General features: G+C 34.2%; 2 pseudogenes; both read left to right on the forward strand.

Moving 5' to 3' along the window:
* Positions 1-4,748, forward strand: part of LOC131418945 (T-box transcription factor T-like) — a 40,331-nt pseudogene extending 35,583 nt beyond the window's left edge.
* A 135-nt stretch (positions 4,749-4,883) lies between these two features.
* On the forward strand, positions 4,884-13,840 carry LOC131418946 (casein kinase II subunit beta-like; annotated as a pseudogene).
* Positions 13,841-22,736: the final 8,896 nt, after the last annotated feature.

The following is a 22,736-nucleotide window of genomic DNA, read 5'->3' on the forward strand; positions in this document are numbered from 1 at the left end:
AACCATATATCTGATAAGAGGATAATCTCAAAAGTATATAAGGAATTTCTATATTTCAATAACAACAACAAAAACCAAATAACCCAGTTAAAAATGGCATAAGGACTTGAATAGTTATTTCTCCAAAGAAGACATACAAATGGCCAACAGGTATATAAAAAAATGCTCAATGTTACCAATCATCAGGGAAATGCAAATGAAAACCACAATGAGATATCAGCTCACACCTGTCTGGATGGCTGTCATCAAAAAAAGAAGAAAAAAAAAAGAGACAAGTGTTGGCCAGGATGTGGAGAAACTGGAAGCCTTGTCTACAGTTGGTGGGAATACAAAACGGTATAACCCCTATGGAAAACAGTATGGAGATTCCTTCAAAAATTCAAAATAGGGTTACCATGTAATCCGGTATTCAGACTCTGGGTAATACTCAAAGATAATGAAAATCAGGATCTTGAAGAGACATTACCTCTCCCATGTTCATTGCAGTGCTATTCACAATAGCCAAGATATGGAAAAAAACTAAATATCCATTGACAGATGAACTGATAAAGAAAATATGGTGTATACATACAATGGATTGTTATTATGCCTGAAAAAAGAAATAAATTCTGCTATTTGTAACAACATAGATGAATCTTGAGGACATTAGTATATGAAATATAAGCCAGTCACAGAAAGACAAACACTGCATGATTCCATTTATATGAAGTATCTAAAATAGTCAAATACATAGAATCAAAGAGTGGAATCTTGGGTTGAAGGGAGGAGGAAATGGGGAGTTGCTAATCAACAGGTGTGAAGTTTCACTTAAGTAAGAAGAAAACTGTAGAGTTCTGTGGTACAACAGTGTGTCTATAGTCAACAATGATGTATCATACAGTTAAAAAATTAACAGGAGAGATCTAATGTTAGGTGTTCTTACCCACAATAAAATAAAACATTAAAAAATTAAAAAAAGAATGGTATTTAGAAACCAATATCTTGTTACAAGGGGTGTTCATTGCTATTGGATTGTTATTGCTCCTAGAGTTCTTCAGTGGAGAAAGCTAGGAAATATATAATTTTAAAAAGAGAAAAATAATAACTCCACCTTGATATATTTACCTTAAATTGAAAATTACAGAGTTTTGCTAATTTTTTACATTTCATATTTGTATTTCTTTTAACTATTGTTGAAAAAATTTAGATATTAAGAACAGTGGTACAATGAATTGTTTCCACTATATTACAATATATTTACAACAACTTCAAATGCATCACAACAATATTATTACTATCAAAATATGGCTGACTGTGTTTTAAGATTATTTGTAGTTTTGGGGTTCCTAACATTATAAATCACTGAGCAAGTACTGTCGAAATCCTGTGTTCTACTTTAGTTAATTATTTTCTCTGTGTGATTAAGTCACCTGTACAATAAACAGTTGTTTAAGTTTCCTACAACATTTAAAATTTGCCTTTTATTATCTTTTTAATTATATAAAGAGTCTATAAGATTCCAGAGGGAGGGAGAGAAGGAAGGAAGCAAGGGAGGGACGGTGGGAGGGATGGAGGAAGGAAGGAAGGAAGAAGGGAAGGTTTTCTCCTCATATTCCTACACAAGTGGTAACATGATATACCCACTTTCCTGCAACTTGCTTTTATCAGTTTATGCTCCAAAATATACAAAATATTTTATTAGCTTATACTCCAAAATATACAAAATCTTCACGGGTGCATAGTACTCCATTGTGTAGATATATTGCAATTTATTCAACTGTTGGATTTTGCAGTTGGATTTTTGGATTTTGGGGTTGATTTCAATTTTGTGCTAGTACCAATAATGCTACATGGAAGAACATTTGACACATGTCATTTCAAGTTAATGTTCGTGTACCTTTGGGCCTTTGGAACAGATATATGTCCCAAAGAGGTATTGCTAGATCAAAGGTTGAATGCATATGTGATTTTGTTAGATATTGCCAAATTCCCGTCCACAGTTGTAATCCTGTTTTACATTGTGAGAAACAAAATATAAGACTGCTCCTTTCCTCCTTAGCCTCATCAACAGAGTGTGTTATCAAACTTTTTATATTTTTTGAATCTTATATGTGAATAATGGTTGTGGTTTTAATTTGCATTTTTCTCATTATGATGCTTCTAATACAATGGAAAATGTAATATTTTACAACAAACATTGTTTCATCTAAAATAGGAAATCTACATTCTTTGGATATGAGACCCAGGGAAGTACCCTATGTTAATGACACAGATGTTTGATTATAATCAGTTGGGCTAATCTTAAACCATCCATCTATTTTCCCCACTACTGCAGTTTAAGGAGATAGCTAGGAGAAAGAAAGGAAGGAAGGAAGGGAAAGAGGGAGGAAAGAAAGAAGGAAAGAAGGAAGAAAGGAAGGAAGGAAGGAAAGAAGAAAGGAAGGAAGGAAGGAAGGAAAGAAGAAAGGAAGGAAGGAAGGAAGGAAGGAAGGGGTGTTCATTGAGCTAGCTCTAAATTAAGACAATAAAATGTATGAATAAATGGGAAAGAACCCCTTAAATCAATGTAATTACATTTGCTTGAAATCTGTATCATACTTTGCAGTCTGTGCCATACCACTAAATTTACCTATTTTGCTCATATTCACATTTCTTAGACTGCCTGGAAATTACACATTTAAAAGTTCTACTAGATTTTATGAGTAAACCTTACATGCATAGCCTCGGAAATAGATTGATGTTGCTTGTTAATACATATTTTGTTCATCTTATGCTGGGTAGGAGCTACGGATTAATATTTTATCCTCTAATTTTGTATTGCATTAATTTAACACAGCACCAGAAGGGGCGTTCCACAACAACTAATAAGAGGTGAAGCCTGTGTTAGCTATTTGATCAAACATGTTTCATGCAAACTGCCTAGGGACATCAAAACAATTAGTTAGACCTGAAATTCCATCTGAGCTAGCATTCATATTCAAAGATACGAATCCAGGTAGGTTCAGAAACCAAATATTGTATTTTGATTTGTTTTGAAGTGGCCATCTGCCTATATCAAAAAGCTACCACAATAGTTTGGCAGGCAGTTTAAAGAACCAAAATAAGGACTTTGTGTAGGTCAAGTTCAAAGGCATCCTGGTGTTGATTGGAAAGCACAAAAAGTAATGTTGACAGCATGTGGTACTTTACCCAGCTGCCATGCAAAAGTGTCTATAACTTGTAACTTGTTGAAAATCCTGAGTCTCATAATAATCCTTTAAGGAAACTTTATAACTATATATCAAACTTCAAGTATCAGTGGCCAACATATTTAAAAACAGCATACAAATCTAATAAAATATTGTAGAAAATTACATGTTGTAACAATCCTGATGTGCACATAATTTATATTCTAGCACATGTAAAATGCCCCTTTTGATTAAAAAAGAGCTTTAAAGATATCGATAGTTTTATTTGTACATTTTATAAACATTTATGTGTTGGTTAATAATGTACTTTTTAATTGTTTAAAGCAAATCCAACACCACAAAGACTTACTTTAGTTGCTCCTTGCTGGAGTTCAAGTGGAATAACCTCTATCTTCACCCGTTTGCCCCCGCAACTCCCTTTCAAATCCAGTCTTCGCTCTGCTCCCAGATCTACGCCTGGGAACTGCTGACCTTTGCAGTTCCACTTCTTGGAAGAGTGGCAGTTGAAAGGAGTTGAAGATGACTCTTGGGTGGCCAATTAGGGTTGGGGGCCATGTGGAGGGGTCGGCAAGAAGACAAGCTCCTTTGGTAAGGAGAGCTTGTAGAGGAGCCTGCAGTACCAAGTGGACCATCAGCTGAGCTCCTTGGAGCGAGAGCTGCAGGCTGGCGAGATGGGCAGCCCCAACATCAACCTAGAAAAGCTATATGTGGCTGCACTTCAAAGAGCTCACCAAGCAGATCGTGGTCACCAAGGACGGTAGGAGGATGTTCCCAGTGCTGAAGGTGACTATGTCTGGCCTGGAACCAAAGCCATGTATTCTTTCCTCCTGAACTTCATGGTGGTGGAAGTAAGTGACCAGAGAGTGAGTGCCTGGTGGTCATTCTCAGCTAGAGGTGTCCAGCTGTGTCTACATTCACTCTAACTCTCTGAACTTGGGGGCCAACTGGATGAATGTGCCTGTATCCTTCAGCAAAGTTAAACTCATCAACAAGCACAATGGAGGGTGTCAGATCATATGAACTCCTTACATAAATATAAACTTCAAGTTCATGTAGTAAGAGTTGAGGGTCTACAGGGGATGATCACCAGCCATTGCATTCCCAAGACTCAACGTATATCTGTGACAGCCTATCAGAACAAGGAGATTACAGCTCTCAAAACTAAATACAATCCACTTGCAAAGGCTTGCCTTCATGCCAGGAGAAGCAGGAATCACAAAGATAAGATAGAAGAACCCAGAGACAAACAGCAGCCTGGGTATTCTCAATGGAAGTGGCTTATCCCTGTAATCAGTACCTTCTGTCTGTTGCCAGCCCCACTCTCAGTTTGGAGGTCCTCTCTCACTTTCTTCCACCCATGGTGTGAAAGAAGCCCTGTTCTGAGGAACCACAGTTGACTCCCATTCCTCAGCCTATACACTCATTGGATAATTCTCCAACCTATTCTGACAATTCATTTACATGTTACTCATGCTCCAATCCCATGAGAATTGACCCAGCCTTGGGATGTCTGTACATACAATCATGTTACTCCTGAGTCACAATGGGACTCCATTGGTACCCCAACCTGTGGTCAGCTAGCAGGGTGCCATCACACCAGGGTCTTAGACAGCAGGGCTGTCTAATAGGAGTCCAGTTCTTCCCACTGAACACTATCTTACCCATATAATCTCAGGTCCCTTCTCCTCAGAATCCTCACTGTATAAAAATCTTGTCATGGTCACATACATTCTTGACAATCAATATTGGCCTCATAACCTCATGGACATCCCTGTCACTACCTTCCAAGTAAATCAAAGCCTTTTCTTAAAATATACGCAGACTCTTTTTGTTATGTCAACTACTGTTGATTTGATCTACTAGGTAAAAAATGACAGTCTCATGTGTTGAAAAAAAGAAAACACGAAACCTTATTAACTTCACTTTAAAATATGAAAAGGAATACATGTTCTGCTATTTATCAAAAAATAACCCCACCCATCACCTGCAATATCAGTTTAGTCCTGAGTTGTGTTTATATGCCACCCATGAATTTAAATATGGAAACAAAATTCAGTTGGCCTAATTTGCCATTATTTGATCATAATACAAATTTGTTTGCTAAGGTCCAGAAATTTATTTTTTGTCTCATAGAGCACGTAGATGACTTTGGTACACTAGAATTAATAAACTCAACAGGTCTTATTTAGTGAAATAAAAGCATACATTTAATTCTATTTCTTTTTGCTTTGGAGTAGTTTTCAGGTCCCTTTTGTGACAGTTATCATACTTATAGTTAAGTTGTTAAGGACAGAATAAATTCATAGTTGAGGACAACAGATTTTAACTGAAATGGAAATTTCATTGTTCTGCCCACTAGAATGTGTTTATTTTGAGCATATGTAATTGTTTCTTATATTTTTAAACCTACAACTGTTATATTGGTCTTCTGAAAAAATAGCCAGAACAATCAACCAAATATTTTCAGCAAAAGAAAGACAATGTGCAAAAATAAAATGAAACAACAACAAATATAATGCTAAAAGATTTAGTGGGAGAATTCAATATTAGAAATCAAATAACTCAAACATAATCCACTAAAATTTGACAAAGTTATATAGCTCAGCCCTCATCCTAGAACAAAAAGATATATTTTAGGCTGTAAAACTCTATTACATATATATTTTTTAAGCTGATAAATGATTAAAATGACTTTTCTTTATTAAGTATCTGTTCAAGTTGCCGAAGGCATTACACTGGCAGATTAAAATGCATTTTTTAAATTAAAAGACTATTTTTTTAGAGCAGTTTAGATTATCAGAAAAATTAACCAGAACATACAGAGTTCCCAACTATCCCCTATATTAGGTTTCTAGCATTCTTTGTCTGGACTATTAAAAATCCTTGACTCAGTATACTTCCCATTTTAATCTATCCACAGTTAACACTATAAAAGCGATCTTAAAAATGAAAATCTTACCAACTGTCATATGTCAATCCATGTTACCAACTGTCATGTTGTAAACTAGAGTTGGAATATTGAGAAATATACCAATCTATTAGTAAACAAGCCTGACTCTACCAGGTAGGTGAAGACTTCATTGTGGCAATGGTTCTCGAACTTTCGCATGCAAAGACAATCACTCGGAGAGCCTGTTCAACCCTGGATTGCTGATTCAGGTTTTGAATCAGTAGGTCTGGGTAGGTCTTGAGAGTCTGCACTGCTAACAAGTTCTCAAGCAAGGCTGATACTCCTGGTCTTGGAGCCAAACTGTGAGAACTGCTGCCATATAATTTTCATACATTGATAAGTCTGCTGTTCTTTCCTTTGTAAGTGTTCTAGTTTTCTATTGCTGCATAAAAAAATATTAATGACAATAAAATTACGATTTATTTAGTTCCCAAATCTGAATTCCTCCATGTCTTTTCTAAAAGGAGGCTGTCTTCTCTACTTCCTCAGCCAGTATATTTCTACTTGCTTTGTGTCTATAATATCTTTTATTATCTTGTCTATTCTTCTTCCCCTTCTGTTCTCTCTCTTTTGTAAGTTTATATCATTTTACTATTGAATATCATTTTATTAAGATCTCTGGAGAAAGAGAAAATAAGCTCATTAAAATCATCATTTTGAGTGAACAAATCTATATAATTTTTTAAATGCCTAAATTATAAATGGTAGTATAAAAAAGAGAAAAATATGAGGATGGATCACTAAGAAATCTTCATATTTAGGGACTAGTTATAAGAGAAAATTAACTAGCAGGGAGCAATCAGAATCTAGAATTTGCGCTGTGATACAAATCAAGAGAAGAGAGAAAGAAGTAACAATAAAATAAGAATAAGAAAAAAGTGTTGAGTTGTGCCAAAATATACATAACATAATTTGAAATGTCTTTATAAATTTGACTATTCTAGGTACCTAATATAAGTGGAATCATGCGATATTTATCCTTTTGTAACTGGCTTATTTCACTTAGCATAATGTCTTCAAGGTTCATCGATGTTGTAGCATGTGTCAAACATTTTGTAAGGAAACATGGCATGTGGCCTAACTTAAAATTTTGTTTTAAAGTTATAACTTCTTGCCAAAATAATACTTGAAGACACTAACCAACTCAACAGGAAGAAAATAACAGATTTTGTTGATTTTTTTTTTTTGGAAGATTGGCCCTGCGCTGACATCGGTTGCCAATCTTCCTCTTTTTTCTTTTTTTTCCTCCCCAAAGCCCCAGTACATAGTTGTGTATCATAGTTGCAGAGTTTTAGGTCTTCTATATGGGACGCTGCCTCAGCATGGCTTGATGAGCGGTATGTCCCCGCCCAGGATCCAAACCAGCGAACCCCAGACCACCGAAGCAGAATGCGGGAACTTAACTGCTATGTCACAGAGCTGGCCCCTGGATTTTGTTGATTTTTTAAAACCAACTTTTATAAAACTAAACTGATAAATAAATTTATTAGTGATATACAAATTATATACACATACCTCTACGAGTTTGTGTGTGTGTGTATATATAGAATTTCCTTCTTGAGAGAGAGGAAGGATGTCTAGTATTTTATTTCTAAGTAGCAACTGAAACTTATCTTTGTCTTGGTCAATAAAATTTTTTATTAAATGTGTATCATTTAGCTTGACTAATTAATAGTCCATCTGATACTTGTAATAATGTTACTGTATTAATTCATCTATAACATCAAACTTTTGAATAGTCATAACATAGAATAAATGTGTGATCATTACTTTTTAAAGGAAGCAATAGTATTCTCCTTAAGAATATTAAAGATTGGAAATATAAACGACGTATTTGCCTGGTTCTATTATTATTCAGTCATCTCTTTTGCCCTTACACTACTCCTATAAAATGCTCCAGAGTATCACTGAATATGGAAGGAAAAATCGCAGCAAGCATCTTGTTCTGATAAAGATAGTAAAGCAAGAATCATGTAGCTATTGAACCATAGCAGGCAAATAACCATCACTTTGAGCGGACAAAATCATGCGGGCATTAGATGGCTTGAGTTAATCACCTTGGTATTTAGAAACATCCAGGTGACATTTCTTTTTGTCTTCAAAACATGTTTCTCATGGTATAGATAGTTTCACACCTCCGTGGAAAGCTAAACTATGTTTTCAAGTGCATGTAAAGAATATGAACTTTCTTTTGACTGTGTGAATGTGCAGTTACTTCCAGTAACAGAAAGTTATTTGCTAAAAATTTCTCTACTTTAAAACAAATATTTCTCAGCTATTGGCTTACCAATAAGCCAGATTGTTTATGTCAATGTGGTTTACATTTAGTGTCCACATGAGTTTTCTTTTTTTAAATTTTGAAATAGATTTTGCAATGCTCATATCGTCTTTTTCTGTAGTGCTTGAAATGAACAATCATCTGTTTTTTTATACAGACTCCATTTACGTTTAGGATAGCCAAAATACATGTGAAAAATAAACGTGAACATTTCTATCTTGTTCATGTTTTGTTCCAACAGAGGTCTAAAACAATGTTTTAAAATGCTCTATAGCAATTTCCTTCAAAGTTTCTGATTATTAGCACAATATGAGCCTAATCATATATATTAATTGAAGGTTGATAAAGATTTGCCCTGCCTTGAAATTATGTAATATTGCTTTTGAAAACAATCTTACGTATCACCATTTACATATGATTCACTAGGGAAACTATAGTAAGTGATTAAGAATCATTTCATTTTTTAGTCAAAAACTATAAGTTTTATGATGCTAGGAAAACTTGTTTTGCCAAAAATAAAATAAACTAGTTTTTAACTGAATGTAGATTTTTTAGGCTTGAAGTTGATTACCCAAAGGAATAAGTGCTTTGTTTTCAGAGGAGAAATTAGATCACATTTTAGTTAGTCAATATTTTTAAAGGTTAAATAATATTTCAATGAGGTCAACTTCCTCTCTGAATTTTGCTAACATCCTCAACATTTCTCTAGTGAAGAAAAATAAAATTTAGAATCTTGTTTGTAGAACACTGAGAAGGCGCATTACACCGAGGGACTGAGGTATTCTTTAGGTGACAACCGTAGTTCATTTCTGTTGACACATCAGCATGAATTTGAGAAATAAATTCAAAAGTTGTTATTGTGAATATGTTAGAGGGAGAGAAGTAAAATTTCAGAACAGTTGTGTTTGAAATGCATAAGTGAATAATAGAAAAATATATTGGGACAGAGAAAAAAAGAACATGTTGAATAAAAAATCCAGTTGGATTCCAAAATGAGAACCTTGATAGGAAATGATACTCATTTATTTATTAGTGCAAGTATTTTGGTGTATATATATTATATATCAGTGCAACGTTTTTGCTAGAAAGGTGATAAAGACAGTTTGGATAAAGACAGAAACTTACTGTTTGTAAGGCATTACAGTCATCATGGATTTTCACCCACTGACAACTCAAAAGTATATACTATAACAAATGTATACAAAAACTCAGACAGTGTTTCTTATTTAGGGTTGCTTAGTTAGGAAAATATTTTTGCGACACAATATTTGAAGTATTTAGAACAAATTTTACTTGTTCTTTTGTGACTGACATTTGCGGACATCTTTATTTAACCATTCTAAGGCTGATATTTCAGCAGAAATTCAGCATTAAATGTTCCAATCAAACTTTTTATACTGATTAAATATGTCAAAGATATTAAATATGTCAATACACACAAACACACATTCATGGAATTGTAAGTTGTGAACATTTATATAAAATTGCTAATAATGCATTTATTTAACTTAAGGAATTTTATGTTCATTTTGATCTTGTTTTATTGCATTAGACCTATTCTTTGAACATCAATGTTCTAATCATTCTTATGGAAATTAAATGTCACAGCAAATTTTAGTTTTCTATTCAACACTGTCAAAATCTAGTCTTTTGTTAACTTACTGTTCATCTAGAAATATTTATTTTGGAAACATTGAGCAAACTTCTGCATAGAATGAAAAACTTTAAAGATTAAGATGGATTACCCAAAGGAACACATGCTTTTCTTTTCAAAGGAGAGTGATTTTAAAAGCTTATAATGACTTAGCAAAGGTTTTCTGAAGATCAAATGCTTCTTAAATGCCCCTTCTTTTGAGTGGTAATTTCTAAATTAATTGGAAGCATGCAAAGTGGTTCTAAATTAACGATCAAAAAAGTCAACTTCAAATTATTTTAACTGGCTCTTTAAGTTTTATATTAATAAATCTTAGCTCATGATATACCTTAAAAATTTCTGACGAATTACTTAGATTAAGTTCATCCAAAGAAGAGATAACACATCTCTATACTCATTTGTTATAACTGGAACAATGAGTGTATTAGACTAAAAGCGATAGTTTGACAGCATTAAGGTGCAAATCAGTGTGAAAGTAACGTTTTGCCAAAGACGAGCAAATGTATTTTTATGTTAGTCTTGATTTAGGGCTTTTGCACGGGATATTTCTTTTGTCTGGAAATGGCTTCCCCCACATAATTGTCTGGCTTAATTCTTTTTTTTTTTTTTTAATTTTTTGTTTATTGCAGTAACAATGGTTTGTAACATTGTATAAATTTCGGGTGTATATCATTATACTTCTATTTCTGCATAGATTACATCATGTTCACCACCCAAATACTAATTACAACCCGTCACCACACGCCGAATTATCCCTTTCGCCCTCTTCCCTCCCCCCTTCCCCTCTGGTAACCACCAATCCAATCTCTGTCTCTGTGTGTTTGTTTATTGTTGTTATTATCTACTACTTAATGAAGGAACTCATACGGTATTTGAGCTTATCCCTCTGACTTATTTCACTTTGCATAATGTCCTCAATGTCCATCCATGTTGTCACAAATGGCTGATTCTTCAATTTCACTTCTCATGGATGCCATACCTGACCACTCTACATCAGCTGCCCCAGTGCACTCTAAAAACTCCTTGATCTGTTAGATTTTTTCATAACTTATCAGTTTTTAATCTATGTTATTTACTCTTTTATTTTCAGTATTGTTTATTGATTGCCTCCACTGCCTCTGCCAGAATTTGAGTTCCTCAAATGCAGATATATTTGTTTGTCTTGTTAATGGGTCCATTCTCAGAACCATTTTTTGAACATAGTTGGAGCTGAGTGCCAGTGTGTCAAATAAAAGATTCAATGATCCGGGATAAATTTCCAAACTTTTTGCTGTCATAATTGCATAAAAATATATAACATCTCTGAAACAGCAATAACTAATCACATAGGAAGAACAAGGTGAAATGCAAAGGCAATAATGAGAGTCAAAAATGGATTTGGGTGAGATTTAAAAAACACTGCTGTGGCCTGCCCAGTGGTGTAGCAGTTGAATTTGAGCTCTCTGCTTCGGGGGCCCAGGGTTCATAGGTTTGGATCCTGGGCGCGGACCTAAGCACTGCTTATCAAGCCATGCTGTAGAGGCATCCCATATAAAGTAGAGGAAGGTGGGAACGGATGTTAGCCCAGGGCCAATCTTCTTCAGCAAAAAAAGAGGAGGATTGGTAACAGATGTTAGCTAAGGGCTAATCTTACTCAAAAAAAATAAAAAACACCACTACTAAGGGAGTAAAAATACAACCTAAAAATTACAGCCACAATAGAGGCCATCAGACAAAAAGAAACATTAGTATAATTATAAGTGTTGTACCAATAAAACTCTTCTGGTTAAATTCCTGAATCAAAAGACAAAATATAAAGTCTGAGTTTAAAAGACAAAAGATCAACAAATATGGAGATAGTTAAAATTAAATTACCCAAATATTTGACCAAAAAATGTGGAGTATGAATAGTTTTATACAAAGAAGAATATTTAAAAAGTGGAAAAGAATAAAAGAAATTTCAATTGATATTGACAAATATTACAGCCTAAAATAGGGATATAATTAGTCTGAAACCATTAAATAGCAGAAAAAAATTATTAGAAGTACAAAGAGACGTTAATGAAAATATAATGATAATGTGAACAAGAAAATAAAACTTCAACCTAACAAGAAAGAAATAGAAAAAGGTAAAAAGAGGTAGTTAAAATTATTAAGCTATAGACTAATCTTTCTACGTATCTACTACCTATCTTTCTGTGTCTTATTTTTCTAACATACTTTGGATATTTTAAAGTAAATCACAACACATTTTGAAAATGTATAAATAATAAAGATTTAAATCCCATTTTCTTACTGCAATGTCACAAAGCTAGTAATTAATAACAAAATTTGATAAAATAAATAAAAATATTATAAAGTTAAAACATACATGTTTCTGAATATTTGTTTAAATAACAAAATAAAAGCTGAGTTTTTCCATTTCTTATAGGTATCAAATACAATCATGTACCTCAAAACTTAAGCATAAATCCAAGTCAGAAAACTGTTTGCAGTATCTACAAAAGCTGAACATACACATTTCCAAAAATCATCAATTCCACTCCTACGTACGTACTTGAACCCACCAACAATGTATTCAAAAGTTCACTGAAAGGCATGCACTAGAGTATCCATAACAGCATTATTTGTAAGCCCAAACGAAACTATGGAAGTGTCCAGTCACAGGAACAGCCATAAAAAATTGAGAAATATCCACACCATGAGAATCAATGATCTACAATGTATATAATGTATAATTTCATTAATATTAAGTACAACAAAAAGAGAGACAGCACTAATCTTTGGTTTTAGAAGTCAGGAGAGTGGTTAACTGGAGTTGTGATTGGAAAGAGAATGTTCTAGGTTGATGGCATTCTGTTTTTGCTCTGAGTGTGACTGAAAGATGTCTTCTGATTATAACATCAATCCACTGAGTGGAATTTTTTGATGTGGGCACTATTCTCTACAGACACTATACTCAAGAAAAGCTTAAAAGTACATAGAAATTAAGAATGTCATTCACATGTATTGCTTTTTGTAAATAATGCATTAAAAATAAGTGGGAAAAACTTTTAATCATTACACGCTTTGTGAAACAAAGTAAAATAAAAGAAAAAATAACTTTCAAAGACTTTCATGATCACTCAAGAAAACAAAAAAATTATAGAGACAAAGAAGCATCAAGAAATCAGTATGAAAAAATAAATAAGTGATAAGTTAAATAAGAATGATTTAAACATTAGGAAAATAGCGTTATTTATACTGCTTCTGTGGGCTTCATGGCAATGAATTCTTCTGTGAAGTATATGAAGACCACATCAAAGACAAATTCAATCTCACTGGACTCATTGAGAAGCTTTAGACATGGTCTTGGACCTAGAGCCTGATGAAGAGCTGGAAGACAACCCCAACCAGAGTGACCTGATTGACCAGGCAGCAGAGATGCTCTATGGATTGATCCACACCTGCTATATCCTCACCAACCATAGCATTGCCCAGATGTTGGGAAAGTATGAGCAGGGAGACTTTGGCTACTGTCCCCATGTGTACCATGAGAACCAACCAATTCTTTCTATCGACCTTTCAGACATCCCAAGTGAGGCCATGGTGAAGCTCTACTGCCCCAAGGGCACGGATGTGTTCAGACCTGAGGCATCAACACACAGATCATGCCTACTTTGGCACCAGTTTCCCTCACATGCTCTTCATGGCGCATCCAGAGTCTGAGCCAAAGCATCCCGCCAACCAGTTTGTGTCCAGGCTCTACAGTTTCAAGATCCCCCTGATGGCCTACCAGCAGCTTCAAGAGCCCAGTCAAGACGATTGGCTGACTCCTCACCCCACCTGTCCCTCAGCCTTTGACACCTCCATTTCTTTGCTGCCACATTTTCAGGAACCGTATATGGTTTTTAGTTTAAATTAAAGGAGTCATTATTGTGGGGGGAATATGACATAAAGTAGAAAAGGCAGGAAAAAAAGCATTTATTCAAAATTTATATAAAATCTTATCAGATCTCCTCAAGAAATATATGTAAAAGGAAGGGCTTCATGTCTCCTGATATAGAAATTGCAAAATGATAAGGTATTGTTGATAATACCATGCTAATATATTTAATTATTAAATAAAAGTTATTTTTATTAAAATATATTAGCAAAATTGATTAATGAATGAGAATAGGAACATTACAATAATAATGAATTTATATTTTTTCCAATCTACAAAAATTACCACATTGAACAGCTAAGGGAATCATAAGGCTTTAGACAGAAATTTATTATCTAAAAATCAACTAATTCTTACAGTATTTAAACAGTTCTGGGATATAGGTTGAAGGGGATATTGCATGCATTAAACCACATTGAATGGAATTTTTTTAAGATGCTAATCTCCAATCTCACTAGTAAATAACAATTAAATCTTAAGAAAAAATACTTTTATACTTGATAAAATTTAATTCAATGTTTAATAAAATTCAAAGGAAAGCATAAATAGCAATACACATATCCAAACATGACTAAGAATATGTATCTCAATCCATATATATTCCAAAATATTCTGAAATTAATTTAACAGATTTAATATTGTAAATGAGAACAGAACCTAAAATTGAGGTGTTTGACCTATCAGCTGCTATCATGTACTATAAAACTATATATTTTTGTCTTGGAATAGAGAGTAAAGTTAAAAGGTAATGAATAATATAATTAAATAAGAGTGTAGGCAAAATTTATAAATATCAGTGAGGAGAGATTGGACAATACCTTGAATTGAGAATTGGCTAGTTATATCAAATTGGGTTGACAAGACAGAAATCTCTTGGGTGGAGAACCAAAATCCCAGTCCCATCCTAGAGGAAGCAAGCAAGGAGCCTATTTGGAGAGTGTCCTTAGCCATTGAAATCTGGCTTGGCCAATTCGATGACCAATGAATTCACCAAGTCTATGTGAGTAACAACACATACAGACACTGTAATATCCATATTCTTCACAGTATGCTAAGAGATATTGTTTGCCAAGCACCTTGTTGCTCTAGTTTTTCTCATACTATAAGTGTTAGTTTTTGTTAACTAGATTTTTCTACACCTATCTATACTTGAGGTGCTTGGATTTATCCTGTGGATACTATGTTGGAAGTCATAGTTAGCCACATCAGGTTCATATATCATGAAACATTTATGTAATCACAAAGAAGGCTTTGTGACAAGGTACAGGTGTGGGAGTAGCAGTTAATTAAGATTTAAGGGGTAAATGGGGCAACAAAATAATAACATTAAAACTCAAGCAAGGCCCTTTTCCAACACGCAAAAAATTTGCTGAAACAGTTTAATCTAACAGGTAAGGTGAGAGAGAAGTAAGAAGAAGGGTCAGAAAACTACCGTGTTTTGGAAAGCCACAACCATATGGAAATTGACAATTGTCAGCACCACGCTCTTGCTTGTAGTCTTGATTTTAACTGTAACTGAAGCACAGACCATAAGTCATAAAGATTTTTTTAATCTGACACCCTTAGAGGAAAAAAAATGACAAATGTGATTTTCAGTTTAAAGCATTAGTTTAGTCATTACACTTTGTTGTAAAGAATAGAATAGAGTTGGAGAATATTTATATACCACTCATCCTAATGACACACGGGACAAGAAGCTTTAGCCATTATCATCATTCTGATATTTAATGTCTCTCTCATTTCTTTACTAAAAATAGGTAAAAAGTAAATCCATGATAATCAAATGTTTTACAGTTAGGACTATGGGTGGTTGTGTTAAACGTGATGTTTGCAATAGGAAGCTGTTGTTGTTCAAACGAGTGTTACAACATATTTTATTGTTCACCAAAATTTGCAATCTATGTTAGACACAGGAAATTTAACTTAGCAACTTACTCTAATTATCCATATATATATATCTCACTTATTATGTTTTAATTAATGTAAACATTATATAAATTCATGTAAATCATCTTGAATTATGAAAAACATTTTAAACTATCTAGTATATTGTAAAGGTAAAATTAAAATTATATATCTGGTAGATTCATTTAAAACCATTTTTTCTCAAGATTTTGTGTGAAAAAAATGTATTTATTGTTACCTCCACCATTAAAAGGATTGAGTAGCTTAGTGTCAAATAACATACAGCTAAAATTGGGAATAATTTATTTCTTAATCACCTGTGTTATGAATCATATTGCCTTGCTTCAAACCCTCATTCTGACACTTTCTAGTTTCGTAATCATGGGAAAAGATACCTAACCTGTATTAGACTCAATTTATTCATCTGTGAAGTGACATACATACAATGTCTCCTCATAGATTATTTGCAGAGATTAAATAAAACAGACCACATAAAGCATACTACTACACATAGAAAAAATTATCAATATATGTTGAATATTATTGTCACTAATTTTAATGTAAGTAAATGTCTTTGATAATCCCACCCTGACAATCTCTCTACAGTGCTCCTAGCTTCTGAGGTATTATGAGAGTAGAGATGATTCTGCTTCAAATACAGCATACTTCATTCAAATATATCTTCTATCTTGTTTCTATTTAGCAACCTCTGAGGTACATGGAATTTCCCAAAGGCAGCCAATCCTCTTTTGCTGCTTTTGTAAACAGATTTTAATCTCAGTATCTGACAGGACAACAGAGCTCATCTCTTCAGCACACCATATGTTTGTCCCTCTACTCACAACATTGCTCAGCGTATCCTGTTTTCTGTGTACTATAAATCAGTTCCTGCATCACCATTTCTAGGGATATTTATTTCTGTACTTTCTGTATCACCAAATGATCCCAAGTATAGATCGATTAGTTCCTTGGATATTTTGTATCTCAAAGACACTCGTTATTGATTGAACAGCTCAGAAACCTAGATTTGTGCCCTTAGCTCCCATCCTCACTGAGGAGCAGCAAGAGTAGTGGCCTATATGCCATTCTTCTCAAAAGCCCCATCGCTTCAGATGATTTTCACTACTATTTTCTGAAACCTCTAAGACTGAATCTTGGAGTTGAATTTGGTTCTTCTTTTAACTTGTTCTGACTACATTTGTAAAAGGAAACATAAATCTGCAGATTTATAAAATTATCTCAAATAATAAGGCTTGAACTCCCCTTGCATGCCAAGCCCTATAATCATGGTTGTTTCCTGGGCACCTCAGTCTGGGTGGGAATCACCTTCTTGTCAGGAGGTGAAGTCATATCTTTGTGCTTGAGTTTGTTAAATTTCTCCTCTTAAATTTGCCCACACTAAGTTTGGAAAGGCTATTTTGATTTTTCTACAATTCTGTCTTTCAATTGCGAGCATGTCTAACTGCAAACTATTAAGGATCCAGGAATAAATTATCACCTTTCTGTTCTCAGAAGGACAAAGAGTGCCACTGTTGAAAGAAAGATTGTTTTTAGTAGAACTATTCAATTTTTTCTGAAAAGATGCAATTAAAATGTAGACCATGAACATGTATCATATGTATTTTTTTTTTTTTTGTGAGGAAGATCAGTCCTGAGCTAACATCCATGCCAGTCCTCCTCTTTCTTTTTGCTGAGGAAGGCTGGCCCTGGGCTAACATCCGTGCCCATCTTCCTCCGCTTTATATGGGACGCCACCACAGCATGGCCTGACAAGTGGTGCGTCGGTGCGCGCCCGGGATCCGAACCCGGGCCGCCAGCAGCAGAGTGCGTGCACTTAACCGTTACGCCATGGGGCTGGCCCCCGTGTATCATATGTATTATACTGCTTTGTGTAAGGAAACGAAAACACAAGTAAATAAAAGTAAAACTTTCTTCAGAATTTCACAATTCATTAAAGAACACTATAAAATGTCTTTGTAAAAGAAGATAATAGGTCTGTTGTTGGTTTCAAAACAGTTCTAGGAGGGTAAGTGTCTTGACCTGTCACCAAATGTGGCATCCATCTTATCTATTAACAGTCTTGGGAAGACCATTTTCAGAATGCAAAAGTTTAAAGCTGAAATTCACTTCTTGGGGTTAGAGCTTTTAATGGACTGACTGTCACTGATAAGGAAATGATGGAGAGCGCAATGTTTCTGCAATCTCATTAGTTGGATGTATTGTGTGAAGCTGAATTTCCCAATCTCCAGAATACTACCGTATACTGCTAGCTGAGAAAGAAAGAGAAAAGCAATTCAAAGTTCTATATTTAACTTTTCTTCTTTTGAATACTACATTAAAATAACAATTTCCATGGCATTGCATTTTCCTTATTTCTTTAGTGGGCAATAAAGATAAATCTCATATTATTTTAGCATAATATCATCCTTCAAAATGAAATCTATTTTGGACATCTCAAGTGGTCAGAAATCTTCCCTTAGTTCAAATAAAGCTGGCAACTATACTATTTTCTTCATTAGAAAGAGACAAGATAATGTATTCCATCATCAGTGTCACAGGGGCACTCTTCACAAGTGTTTGCTTAAAATTTTTAAATGCTGTGCAAATGTGACATTTAAGACATATTTATTTAGAGGAAACCAAAATAAACTTGTTGACCTTTCTTCATAATGCCCATAAAATATGATTTTCTATTGATCATTTACATTAACTATCAATGTGTAAAACCAGATCTCGAAATGCAGAAATACCTGGATGTGAATGCAAACTCTCAATCATGTAGAATTGGTCGACAGGTACCCAGCTGTTTGCCATTCTACAGTTGAACTGACAAATTTGTTTCTGTATAAAAATAATCGCTTTCTCTTGTTGATGTATTCTTTCCTTTCCAATTTAAGGGAAAAAGTTTATGAATTAAGACATTTGAAGTTTTTTTCTCATATCTATATTTTTAACTGAAATGCTTTCAGATAGAAAGGTATAATGAAGGCAAAACAAATGAAAAAAACTTGTTTTAGTCCCAGCTCTGCCATTTCTTTTTTTTTTTTTTCATCCCAGGAAAATCAGTCACTCTCTCTGAGCTCCCGTGTATCCGTTTGTGTCTAATAACTGGATAATTGTCAAAGCCACTTATAATTTTATGGTAATTTTAAAAAGATCAGAGAGAGTGTAATCTCAAACATGCATTAGATATGTGCAGCAGTGAATAAAAATACTATTTTTTCCCCAAGAAGTTGATTGCTATAAATGTGTGACATTTCAACTGGGGAGAAAATGTGTCTTCTGACACCTACAGCAGTATTTCCACGTAAACCAGAAAAAAATAGAATGACTTCAAAGGACATAATAATAACTAAGAGGTATGGAACACTTTCTACTTTCCAGTTGTTATGCTCACTGCTTTCAAGATTTCCTTACAAAGTTTTCCTAACAAACCTGTGAGGTAGATTCCATAATGACCATTATTTTCTAGATGAGGAACCTGGGACTCAGGGAGTCTGGGTAAGACACACGAAGTGGAATAACTAGTAAACACCAGAACTGGATTCAGAATCCGAGAGTCTGGCGACAGAGCTGATGTAATTTAGCCCTGCCTATAGCTACAGTTTTGAAAAAGTAAGATAAATCCTTTAGAGGTTTTGAAGAGATGTGGAAAGAGACCATATATTTTAGGCAAAAAATGTGTTGAAAGCAATCACTGTTTGTTTCAGAAAACACCTGTTCTACAGTGACTTTTTAAAATAATCTTTTAAATATCCTTCCTCCTTACCAAATGAGAAACCATTATTTGATTATTGGGAAATATATAAAAAACCTTATTTAATTATATGATTAAAGTTTGCTTAGTCTTCAACCAATTGACAACCTTTTGACAGAAAATAAATTTTTCTCTTGATGCTTCCCAAGTCAAAACTGGTATGAGAAACAGTTGTCACTTAAATATTTTTAAAAAGCCTTTAAGGGCTTTGATTACAATAGCTGGGGATGGCACAGGTCCCAGGTCAAGTAATGCTTTTCCTGTTGGCTTAATAAGGAGGAGCTTCCCAACTTATTTTTTTTGGCTCACAAGGACTTTTTGTTAACATCAACGTCCCAAAATTGAGAGCGTTCACGTTAAAATATGAATTTCACTCTTTTCCACAAAGATCAGAATATCTGCCAAACCTGGTTCTGAATTCCAACGTGGCGATGATCCATGGTTGCAGGGTAGCAGCTGCCATCTTTAGGCAGGACGTGCATTTTGCCATGCTTCCAAGCTACCGGGGCCTGCTTCATTCATTTACATTTCCAGTCTGGTATAAAAAAAGAATCTGAGTAGTTTGCAATCTCCTCTTTAATGCCACCATTTAATACTTTTTTTTCTTCCCAATACTAATTAGGGTCTTGTGAAATGCCCCGAGTCCAAAGTAGTGAATAATTTTTGTTGCCAGTAGAAAGAAGGATAGTTAAATTTGATTAATTTCCTCTGGATGCTTTGAAGTAAAGCATCAAAGATTCACTGTTTACCTCTTGAAATGCTCAGATTTGATGCTAGAATAAAGAAAATGTGATTCAACTTTCATTCAAAGGGCAATTGCCGAGTACCGGAACTTTGTGCTTAAACAAAGACATGTCACAATTCATTTTATTCTTTTCTTAAAAGATATGTATTTAGCATTAATATTATTTACCCCCTGGCATATATCAGTAAAAATAGTTTCCCTTTAATATGATTTTTAAATGTAGATTTGTAATTAAAATACATTTGCACTATAAAAGAAGCTTTCATCCAAGGAAAAGAAAATTTGAAACTATTTTAACATACTCAAATTTGTACTTTCAGAAAAACTTCCTGAATTATTGCATTACAATTAGTTGCTATAAAATAACCTAGTCCATGCATTTCTGAAAAGAACCTTGTATGTTAGCCATATAATTGTGTGTGTATTATCTGAGCTAATTGAAAACAATACAAATAATAAACTATATTAAATTTATGAAATTACAATATGTATCATTTAGAACATCACTTAGATTTTTCAGAAAATAATTAATATTTTGATTCTTTACATAGTTAAAAAATAAAAATGAGATATAGTTGTGCTTTCTTTACAATACTTAGTATCTCTCTTTGTATCTCTTTCTTTTTGTCTCTCTTGCTCTCATAAGCATACAACACACACATACACACACACACACACACACACACAGACCTGCAGTATGTTTTCTCCTCAAAGTCTGAAAGATAATACTTAAATGATGTTTTGGAACAAAAAAAATTAGTGCTATGACATATTTTCCTAATAATAGTCTGTGGTGTACTCACATATGCTGCTGGTTAAAATGGAAACTTTTTTTTGGTGAGGAAGATTGGCCCTGAGCCAACATCTGTGCCAGTCTTCCTCTATTTTGCATACAGGACGCTGCCACAGCATGGCTTGACGAGCGGTGTGTAGGTCCATGTCCAGGATCTGAACCTGCAAACCCCGGGCCACCAAAGCAGAGCATGAGAACTTAATCACTTCGCCACTGGGCTGGCCCCAGAAACTATTTTTAAATGATATACAAGACAACCATTTTCCAAGAGCTTTAATAATGCATGCCCTTTGACTTAGTTCACTTTATAGACACTACACTCAAAAATTTTAACAACAATTCACCTTTATGCATAGGGCTGTTTATCACAGTTCCACAAAATGAAAACCTGAAAACAAAATTTCAAAACTAGGGAATAATAATTTTTTCTTATATCACAAAGTGTATTATTCTAATATTATTAAAATAATATTTGAGGAATGAAAAAAATAGGCCATCAAATATATTTCATTTAATATTAATCAACTAAAAATTGCCAGAAGTTTACCCAATTTTGTGTGTGTGTATGTCAATATCTAAATATTTTCTTCCATTCTGTGGCTTGTCTGTTAATGCCCTTAGTAGTATATTTTGAATGACAAATTTCTTAATTTGTATATAGTCTAATTTATCAATATTTTTATTTTTCCCTTATGCTTTAAATGTCCTATTTAAGAAAATATTTCCCAATGTAAGATCAGGAAATTATTCTCCAGGATTATCTTCAAGAGGCTTCATTATTTTACCTTTTACACTTAGATATGCAGCTCCCCCAGAACAGACTTTTGTATATGGTGTGAGACCAGGATAGAGTTTTGCATTTTCTGTATGGATATTCATTTTCAATATCCTTCTTCCTCTTTCCTCTGCAGTGTTACATTTAAAAATGTCTTTACTGATTTTCTCAGCAGTATGAAGTTTGTTTTCTATTTCATTAATTTTGGCTCTTATCTTTGTTTTTACCTTTCATTTACTTTCTTTCTTTCTTTTTTTTTTTGGTGAGGAAGATCAGCCCTGAGCTAACATTCATGCTAATCCTCTTCTTTTTGCTGAGGAAGACTGGCTCTGAGCTAATATTTATTGCCAATTCTCCTCCTTTTACTTTTATTTTTCCCCAAAGCCCCAGTAGACAGTTGTATGTCATAGTTGCGCATCCTTCTAGTCGCTGTATGTAGGACACGGCCTCAGCATGGCCAGAGAGGCGGTGTGTCGATGTGCGCCCGGGATCCGAACCCGGGCCGCCAGCAGCAGAGCGCGTGCACTTAACGGCTAAGCCATGGGCCGAACCCTCATTTACTTTCTTTGACTTTAATTTGCCGAAATTTTCATGACTTTTTGAGACTAATATTTTTGCCATAGGTTTTTCAACCTCTCTCTGTGTTTAAGATCCTGAGTTTCTCTCCATTGTCTTCGTGATCTTTTGTACTAATCCTGAATGATTACTTTTTGTAAACATTCCTCCTTTGCTAGCTGACGAGATGTTAAGGTTTGCCAGTAAAGGGCACAAGAGAGTCAATGCAGCAGGAAGGGGCTTCTTGACTCCC

This window comes from Diceros bicornis, chromosome 20 (genome assembly GCF_020826845.1).
Source record: "Diceros bicornis minor isolate mBicDic1 chromosome 20, mDicBic1.mat.cur, whole genome shotgun sequence".
Classification (NCBI taxonomy): Eukaryota; Metazoa; Chordata; class Mammalia; order Perissodactyla; family Rhinocerotidae; genus Diceros; species Diceros bicornis.